Source organism: Phyllobates terribilis, unplaced genomic scaffold (genome assembly GCF_046119375.1).
Source record: "Phyllobates terribilis strain yellow unplaced genomic scaffold, ASM4611937v1 Scaffold_8__6_contigs__length_399053987, whole genome shotgun sequence".
NCBI lineage: Eukaryota > Metazoa > Chordata > Amphibia > Anura > Dendrobatidae > Phyllobates > Phyllobates terribilis.
Genome location: NW_027362768.1, coordinates 327,609,752 through 327,620,399, shown reverse-complemented (window position 1 = coordinate 327,620,399; position 10,648 = coordinate 327,609,752).

Here is a 10,648-nt window from a genome sequence, read left to right as displayed (position 1 = left end):
ACTTTTTCATTTTTCAGTCAATATGGCCATATGAGGGCTTATTTTTTGCATAACAAGTTGTACTTTTGAACGACGCCATTGGTTTTACCATATCTTGTACTGGAAAACGGGAAAAAAATGTCAAGTGCGGTGAAATTGAAAAAAAAGTGCAATCCCAGGTTGTTTGTTTTTTACCATGTTCACTAAAGGCTAAAACTGACCTGCCATTATTATTCTCCGGGTTATTACAAGTTCGTGGACACCAAACATGTATAGGTTCTTTTTTATTTAAGTGGTGAAAAAAAAAATCCAAATTTTGTAAAAAAAAAAATGGGGCGCCATTTTCCGAGACCTGTAGCGTCTCCACTTTTCAGGATCTGGGGCAGGGTTAGGACTTATTTTTTTGTGCGCCAAGCTGAAGTTTTTATTGATACCATTGTGGGGTAGATATGATGCTTTGATCGCCCGTTATTGTATTTTATTGCAATGTAGCGGCAACCAAACTAACGTAATTCTGGCATTTCAAATTTTTTCTCGTTACGCCATTTACCGATCTGATTAATTCTTTTTATATGTTGATAGATCGGGCGATTCTGAACGCGGCGATACCAAATATGTGTATATTTGATTGTTTTTATTGTTTTATTTTGAATGGTGCGAAAGGGGGGTGATCTAAACTTTAAAATTTTTTAAAATATTTTTAAAAACATTTTTTTACACTTTTTGCTTCCGTGGGAGACTAGAAGCTGCGATCATCTGATCACCTGTGTGTAGCAGAATTGCTCACATGCTATGAGCGCTGTCCGCTGGGCGGCGCTCATAGCAATTTGGCAATGACAACCGCAGGGGTCTCCTGCAGACCCCGGGTTGTCATGCCAACCCATTGGTGACCCGCGATCATGTGACGGGGCACCGATGGGTGGAGCCAGTGAAGCTCTTCCGGCGCAATCATGTTAAATGCCGATGTAAGAGATTGACAGCGGCATTTAACTAGTTAACAGTCGCGGGTGGATCTCGATTCCACCCGCGGCTGTTAGGGGCACATGACAGCTGTATAGATCAGCTGTCATGTGCCCGGAAAGGTGCAGGCTCAGGGCCGGAGCCTGCACCAAGGGAGGTACCCAACATGTGTCGTAATAATACTGCACATGTCGGAAAGGGGTTAATTCAAGGTTCTGTCAGCAGGTTTTTGATTTGTAATCCGAGAGCAGCATGATGTAGGGGTAGAGATCCTGATTCTAGTAATGTATCACTTACTAAGCTGTGTATTACAGTTTCAATAAAATCAGTGTTTTATCAGCAGCAGATTATCACTGCAGGACTAGATATTGCATGCCTACTAGTCAACTGCTCTTAATAACTCCGCCCCCACCAATGATTTGCAGCTTCCTGCCTATGCACAGTATGCACATCAGCCAATCAGTGGTGTGGGCGGGGTTGTGCACAGCTCAGCACTCTGAGCTCTGCTAGATCTGCATCAGATAAAATAGGGATTCTATCAAAAGGACAGCGAGCAGACCAGAAAGTGACACATCGCTGGAATCAGGGTCTCTGCCTGTACGTCATGCTGCTCTCAGATTACATAGCACTGTTTAGTTACAGTACAATTCTAGATCCAGTTACATTCAGTGCAGGTCCATGTGCTCATGCTGACTAAATAGGGTTCTGAATTTTATGGTGAAGGATGAATATGGAATATGTTTATCAATGAGCAGAAAACTCTTTGTGGTACTACGTGAGTAAGAATTATAGAAAATTCTGCTTAGATTATTACTCAGGTTAAACTTGAAGGACACAGCGTAAGTTAATCTTCCATATTACCTGGTCTGGATCTATTTATTGTAATTCTCGCACAGACTAGAAGAAATGTCAATGGATTTTGCATCTTGAGCGACATGCAAGACGACAATGTGAAAACAGGAAGCCGAGCAGGAGGGGGCAGTAACATAATGAACGCCGAGCGCTCACTGCTAGGTCATACCGCAATGGCTGCCAAGATGAGCTTTTATCGATTGCATATTCTGTATGGGAATAAAAAAAGCAATGAGCACAAAAAGCAATTCAAAAAAGGAAGGTGATATCCGGAGGAACATGCAAAAAAAGGAAGCCGATATTAGTCCTAAGTGCGTCCCATAATGTTGAGAAAGATTCTAGATCGTAGAGATCAACGTCGAAGTCATCCATGGAGGAAACAGAAATGAATTGCAAAGTCTTAAAGGGGTTGTTGGGTTAGATAATATTGATGACTTATCCCTGGGATAGGTCATCAATGTCAGATTGGTGGGGGTCCAACCCCAGGCGACCCCCATGATCAGATGTTATAAACTTGGAATGATGCTACGTTCAATGTTTTATATGCGCAGCCGAGAACAGCACATCATCCCCGATTTTCCTAAGGATAGACCATCATCATATGGCCAGATGACCCCTATGTATTGTAATCCAGTAAGATCCATTATCACATAACGACAACCAGCATGACCCCATTACATGCCCTGCAATAGTGCCAGCAAAGCGCCCTACATAAAGTCTGCTTTATTTGTTCTTTAAAATGAATGACCTTGGTAAAGGCTTAGGTTCTTCTATAAACCCTAATTTCTCTTCATTGTTTACTAGACCCATCCATGTACTCGCCTTAGATGGTCTTATAACCTTTACCTTTAACATGTTTGTCTATAATTTTCTTTCTAATCTCCTGAGACAACTCTTTCCTTTGTTTCCTCTGGTCCATGTTGAGTGTGGTACACACCATGTCACCCATCAGCACAGTGAGTATATGTAGCCCTATATACAGGCCCACTGACTGATTACAAGATTGTAGACACCTGTGATGCTAATTAGTGGACACAACTTGATTTAACATGTCCCTTTTGTCACATTATTTTCAGGGGTACCATTATTTCTGTCCAGGCCTAATTCATGAGTTTATTTTTATTTTTTTTAAATTCTGTGGAAGCAGAAAAGCAATTGTGACACCCCAGGGGTCTGGTTGCCACAGTGATAGAGATATTACGTCTGAGAGCAGGTGGGAGGTCTCTTGGTCAGGAATCCTATGCATGCCACACCTCCTGCACAGTCCTGGGAGGGGAAGAACTTCCCCTATATAAAACTGGGGCTGAGGCAGGGTTAGTGAGTAGAGAAGAAGTAGAGACAGAGAAAAGAAGCAAATATAGGAACAGAACATCAGGAGCTCTGTGGGAGCAGTGTTACAAGGAGTCAGGGGCTGGCAGCTGCAGAGCTCGCCCTGACTGAGAAGATTTCTTACCGGACCCGGAGTCCGAGGCTGTGGGGACTAACTCCTACCCAGCAGCAGAATCCGTCAGGCAGGGGATTCCAGGTCCTCTGGCCAAGAAACCTGAAGGCACGGTCACACGCATGGGACCAGCACCGCCGTCGTGGAGCGGAAGCTACTAGAAGGCCCCGAGTCACCGGCCATACGGGTGAGCACCACACGGTACACTCAGGGACGTGGGCTACGTATACCCGCCTCTAGCAAGGTAGCTAGAAGAGTACAGTTAGTTTGGGAGGCCTACAACTCCGCCTGGCCAGGGGAGATCCCATCTGCTCAAGGACTGACCAGGCCCCAATCGCTAGCCAGTACTCCGGGAGGGTCTACCTTTGTCACCAGTAAAGACCCTGAACTACACCGTACCGTCTCCGAGTGGTTCCTGCTACCCCCATCATCCACGTTGGCTGCTCTGAGGCCATACCCCTCCCGTTGGGGGTTATACTATCACGCTGCACAATCCTACCACCGGCCTCAGCGGTCTGCCCTGCAGCAGCAGCTCCTTAGCTGTACTCAACGGGTGGCGTAGTCGTCCAACATCTACCGCTGATACATCGCCGCTCAGTTTGACTCCCTGGGCACGGACCGGGTCACCGCCACGAGACTACAACCCTCAACAGATCCGGCTCCGGGTAAGCTCCCGCGTGCGCAACGCAGCGCGACACAGGCCCAGGGGCGCGTCAACTTTTGGCGTAGTCGGCAGGATCTCGTGCCCGCAACCACCGGGTACTGCGTGCCTGAAAAAGACTGTTCAAACTTACCTGTGGTGAAGATTCCCGCCATCCGGCGCCATCTTCAGCCTTCTTCCCGCCATCGGTGAAGATTCCCGCCATCCGGCGCCATTTTCAGCCTTCTTCCCGCCTTCCGTGGAGTTTTCCCGCCGTTGGACGCCATCTTGAAGACGTCGCGCGGGAAGAAGAGGGGCGTGGACTCCGAAAGCGCGCGAGAACTGAAGCCCCGCCTCACGTCCGGACGTCGCGTAAGGTCCTGGAAGGAGCCCAGCAGACGCCGACGTCACAGGAGCGCGACGGAAGGTCCTCAACCCTGACGATCTACTGCGGAGCCGCGGCCTACGGAAGAGGATCATCGCAAGGTAGGCCACGGTCCACTAGGGGGGAGGAGGATGTCGGATACGGAGGAGAGCTTCACTGCCTCAACCCCCGCCAGCGCCACTGCTGCTGCAGTCATGCCTTTCACCATGCCCTATATCCCGGGAGCGGCCTGGCTACCCCAGTACTCAGGGGAGTCACATACCCTGCATGACTTTAGAGAAAAGCTGGATAGCCTCTTCCAGGTGTACCCCCTCACAGAAGAGCAAAAAGTGAGCATCCTGGTGGCCCAATTAACTGGGGCAGCCCGAAGGGAGGTAAAGTCCTGGCCACCTGGGGGGAGGACTGTCGCAGGGATACTAACCCGGCTGAGGGACACCTTTGATACCCGCACCTCAGCCGAGATCAAGCTTAGATTCTACGGGTGCAAGCAGCGAGCATACGAGAGTATAAGGGACTATGCCCTGAACCTACAAGAGGCCCTGAGAGCCATTAAGCAGACCGACCCTGACGGCGTGGGAGACGAGGACAGGCTGTTGACTGAACAATTTATAGAGGGTTTATATTGCAATGCCCACCGAACCCAGTTGCGGGCAATGGCCTTACAGGACCCTCATCTGGGATTTGCACAGTTCAAGGACAGAGCCATCCGGGTGCTCCGAGAACCGGCACCAGGTGGCGTTGTGACCCACAGACGCCCCACTACCACTTACCACCAGGAGGCGGCACCCTTGTCGGCAGGGCCTGTGGGAGCTGATGCGCAGGCTTTGAACAATGACCCGGCTCCAGACCTGCACCATCAGGTCCAAGAGCTAGCTAAAAGCGTTGCCGCGCTAACCCGAACTGTGCAGTCTTTACAGGTTTCCACTCCAGGGAAGATCCAGCTGGCATCCGGACCGGAGGACATCCCGTGGCGTCGACCAAGGAGGACCCCACCGGCCAGAGGAAGACCCAGCGACCGATACAACGAGGACGGACAACCCATCTGCCGCCGCTGCAATCAACCCGGACATATGGCAAGGTACTGTCCTTTAAACTGGCACAACCTGGGGTAGAGGGCCAAACCCCAGGAAAAAGATCATCAGGCCCATCGGACTGGCGCGACAAATCTGTGGGAGGACGTCCAGTCTTGCCTGTGGTACTGGATGGCATCCCTATGAGTGCCCTACTGGACACCGGGTCACAGGTTACCACTATCCCGTACGTGCTCTTCAAGCAGTACTGGAATGACTCGGATATTACCCGCTACCCTGACGACGATTTGAGTATCATCGCCAGCAATGGTCAGCCCGTGCCACAGATTGGATTTAAAGAGGTGACCATTAAAATCGGTAGAGTCGAACTGGCAGCACAGGGACTGATCATTGTAGACATTGACAAACACGAGAGTCACCCAAAGATAACTCTAGGAACTAATGTAATTGAAAATTGTCTTGCAGAGGTGATTTTCCTTTTACAGCAGGTTGCCAAGAACGCCAGCTCCGGCGAGCAGCGAGTGCTCCAAAAAGAGATCCGGGCACTGATGCGACGGCAACAGGTGGAACTCTCCGGCGGTGAGATTGGTAGCGTGAGAATGTGTGACCCTTTCCCTATTGCCATGCCCCCAAAAAGTGAAATGATGATTTGGTGCCGGGCAGCTATTGGTCTGAGAGGTAGAGATTACCAGGCAATGGTAGAACCAGTTTACTCAGACAGTAGGCCCACCATCTTGACAGCACGGGGGGTGGTTAATGTACGCCATGGGAGGGTGCCCGTTCGCATAATCAATATCGGGAAGAGGGAAGTGTACCTGCCCCGGTATGCCACGCTAGCCAAATTATATACCATTAACCAAAATGCTATACAATCTGTGGAACCCTTGCCTCCATCTCACCCGGAGGAAGGTAACGGCTCTAAGAAAACAATGGAGGACTGGTGTCAGCAACTACATTTGGGTACTGACTCCACTCCCTCACACCAGAAACAGGGAGTCTATCGGGTGGTTCAAGAGTATGAGAGAGTGTTTAGTAAACACCCGTTAGACTTCGGGCGAGTCAAGGGGGTAGAACACCACATCCCCACGGGAGACCATCCTCCCATAAAAGAGAGGTATCGACCCGTACCCCCTGCACACTACCAACACGCCAAGGGGATGCTTAGAGACATGAAGGAGGCTGGGGTGATCAGGGATAGCTGTAGCCCCTGGGCAGCTCCACTAGTCTTAGTCAAAAAGAAAGACAACACCATGAGGATGTGTGTAGATTACCGGAAAATCAACCGTATCACACACAAGGATGCGTACCCCTTACCAAGGATAGAGGAGTCTTTGGCTGCTTTAAGATCTGCTAACTTCTTCTCTACCTTGGATCTCACTAGTGGGTACTGGCAGGTTCCTGTAGCAGAGGCGGACCGGGAGAAGACCGCATTCACCACCCCGATGGGACTTAGCGAGTTTACCTGTATGCCGTTCGGACTCTGCAACGCACCAGGAACCTTCCAACGATTAATGGAGTGCTGTCTGGGCCACAGAAACTTCGAGACGGTCCTGTTGTACCTGGACGATGTCATCGTATATTCTAAGACTTATGAGGACCACCTGAAACACCTGGCGGAAGTGTTCGAAGCTCTGGCAAGCTACGGCCTAAAGGTGAAACCCTCCAAGTGTCACCTCCTGAAACCAAAGGTGCAGTACCTGGGACACGTGGTGAGCGCTGACGGAGTGGCTCCCGACCCTGATAAGATCACCGCAATTAAGGAATGGCCAAGTCCCTCCAGTGTAAAGGAAGTGCGGCAGTTCCTCGGGTTGGTAGGCTACTACCGCAGGTTCATCCCCGGTTTCACCAAAAAGGCAGCTCCTATGCAGGACCTCCTGATAGGCCAGTCCCGGAAGGCCAAGAACCAGAAGCCGCCCTTCAGATGGGAGAAGTTGGAAGAAGAGTCCTTCCGCCAGCTGAAGATGGCCCTCACGGGGGATGAAATCCTGGCGTACCCGGATTACAGCCAGCCCTTTATCCTCTACACTGACGCAAGTAACATCGGGCTAGGAGCCGTGTTGTCCCAGATCCAGCAGGGGAAGGAGCGAGTAATCGCTTACGCCAGCCGAAAACTGCGACCCACCGAAAGAAACCCTGAGAATTACAGCTCATTTAAGCTTGAGTTCCTGGCAGTGGTGTGGGCAGTCACCGAACGCTTTAAGCACTACCTCGCTTCTTCCCGGTTTGTCGTGTACACGGATAACAACCCGTTGACACACCTGGACACGGCAAGACTCGGTGCCCTAGAGCAGAGATGGATGGCCCGCCTGTCCAACTACGAGTTCACCATCAAATACCGGGCAGGACGCTCCAATACCAACGCGGACGCCCTGTCCAGGATGCCAAACCTACCGGACGTAGGAGAAGATCCAGAGGGACTGGAAGAAGTCGAACTCCCCGCGTTTCACCGTCATGGGACTATCCAGTATTCCCATCGGGTAAGGAGTAAGCAAGCCGCTACGTTTAACCCCTTACCTCACTACAACTGGGCGGAAACGCAAGACAGTGACCCTGCCGTCCGGCTGGTGAAGGAGATGCTGACTCGGCCAGAGGCTCGCCTTGACCCAGACGCTCCGGAGGAAGCCAAGCAACTGTGGGCAGAAAAGAGTAGACTGTTCCTTTACAAGGGGAAGTTGTGCCGCAGGATGGTTAACTCCCGGACGCATGAACTAATCTGGCAAGTAGTGGTGCCACGACGAGACGCAGCCATGGTGATGGAGGCATACCACAATTGAGCTGGGCATTTCGGATGGAAGAAGCTGGAGTTCCTGCTGCGCGGGCGGTTCCATTGGGTAGGCATGAGGGGAACCATCGAGAGGTGGTGCAGAGACTGTGGCCCGTGCAACCTGAGGAGGAAGGACCGTGCCAGCCAGAAGACTCCCCTGCAGTCCATCGTCACCCGGCAGCCGTTGGAACTGGTAGCCTTGGATCATGTAAAACTGACCCCAAGCAGAAGTGGTTACGTCTACGCGTTAACCATCGTGGATCATTACTCCCGGTTCTTGGTTGTCTCCGTCAAGGACTTAACGGCTCAAACAGCAGCTAGAGCCTTCCAGCAGCACTTCTGCCGTCCACACGGGTACCCGGACCAAGTGCTGACGGACCAGGGACCTGCCTTTGAAGCGGAGGTCTTCCAGGAATTCTGCAATCTGTATGGCTGCCGGAAGATAAGGACGACACCCTATCATCCGCAAACTAATGGACTTTGTGAGAAAATGAACCAGGTGGTAATGGATCTTCTGAAAACGTTGCCCCTGGAAGAACGCAGTCTGTGGCCTGAGAAGCTGCCCGATCTGGTGGACCTATACAACCACATCCCGGTAGGTTCCACCAACTGTACCCCGGCTTACCTAATGAGGGCGAGACCTGGTAAGTTACCTGTTGACCTGGAAATGGGAGTCCTGACACCCGAGGACACTTCACCAGAAGCAGACTGGGACACAGAGAGGCAGCAGCAGTACCGGAAAGTACAGGAGAGCGTGGAGCGAAGTCTCTGTCAGGCTAGGGAGAGACAAGAGAAAACTTACAACCAGTATGCTCCCGCTGTTCCCCTGGTGCCCGGAGAGCAGGTCTTGAAGAGGAAAAGACGGCTCCACAAGTTGGACGACCAGTGGGAGAAGGACCCGTACACCGTACTGCCCTCAAGCCACGAGAACCCGAAGGTCTGTACCATCAGTAAAGACGGAGGGGAGACCACAGCCATTGTATCCCGGGATCACCTGAAGAAGTGTCCTGAACAGCTACGGAACCCTGAAGAGGAACAAGAAGACCATCGACCCGTAGAGGAAAGGGAAGATATGGTTAGTACTGTGCTCGGAGACTTCCCTCGGTCTTGGACTCAAGTCAATGGTGCAGTTGTGGTACCCGTACTCACCTTCCTCCAACCAGCATCCCAAGCACCTACGGAGCAACAGGTAGAGCTGGAAGAACAGCCGGTCCAGGAGGCAGAAGACCCCACACCAGCAGATCAGGAGGATCAACCCTCTGCTTGCAGTGAGCCTGCCATATCCCTAGTGAGCCAAAGGGCCCATAGACAGCTGCCCAATTTACCCTTGACAGCTCCTACACCCTGTAGTTCAGGGCCAGACAGTCAGCTCCGTAGGTCCACTAGGGCCACTAGAGGCCAGTTACCCGCACGTTGGAGGATTTGAAGTGTATAAATTGTTTTATTTGTGGTTACCTGTTTTTCTTGTTGCTTGTGTATAATTATGTGTTTCTAGTTGTTTATAGGAGTCTTTGGTGGATTTACCGGGAATCCTGTGTACATAGTTGGAGCGTAACCCAGGACGGACTAAAGACTGTTAAGGACTCGGGGCAGGACAGACCCCTACCTGGTTACGTCTCCCTGTTTTGGTGAAATGGACACCTTGCTTTCTTCAAAGACTGCACCCGGTTACGGACATGCCGTGACCACCTTTATGTGTTTCTTTATTGTATTGTTATATCTTGTTATGTTTTTCTAAAATATGTTTAGTCCCGGAGTACTAAATTTCACTAGGGGGGAATGTGACACCCCAGGGGTCTGGTTGCCACAGTGATAGAGATATTACGTCTGAGAGCAGGTGGGAGGTCTCTTGGTCAGGAATCCTATGCATGCCACACCTCCTGCACAGTCCTGGGAGGGGAAGAACTTCCCCTATATAAAACTGGGGCTGAGGCAGGGTTAGTGAGTAGAGAAGAAGTAGAGACAGAGAAAAGAAGCAAATATAGGAACAGAACATCAGGAGCTCTGTGGGAGCAGTGTTACAAGGAGTCAGGGGCTGGCAGCTGCAGAGCTCGCCCTGACTGAGAAGATTTCTTACCGGACCCGGAGTCCGAGGCTGTGGGGACTAACTCCTACCCAGCAGCAGAATCCGTCAGGCAGGGGATTCCAGGTCCTCTGGCCAAGAAACCTGAAGGCACGGTCACACGCATGGGACCAGCACCGCCGTCGTGGAGCGGAAGCTACTAGAAGGCCCCGAGTCACCGGCCATACGGGTGAGCACCACACGGTACACTCAGGGACGTGGGCTACTTATACCCGCCTCTAGCAAGGTAGCCAGAAGAGTACAGTTAGTTTGGGAGGCCTACAACTCCGCCTGGCCAGGGGAGATCCCATCTGCTCAAGGACTGACCAGGCCCCAATCGCTAGCCAGTACTCCGGGAGGGTCTACCTTTGTCACCAGTAAAGACCCTGAACTACACCGTACCGTCTCTGAGTGGTTCCTGCTACCCCCATCATCCACGTCAGCTGCCCTGAGGCCATACCCCTCCCGTTGGGGGTTATACTATCACGCTGCACAATCCTACCTCCGGCCTCAGCGGTCTGCCCTGCAGCAGCA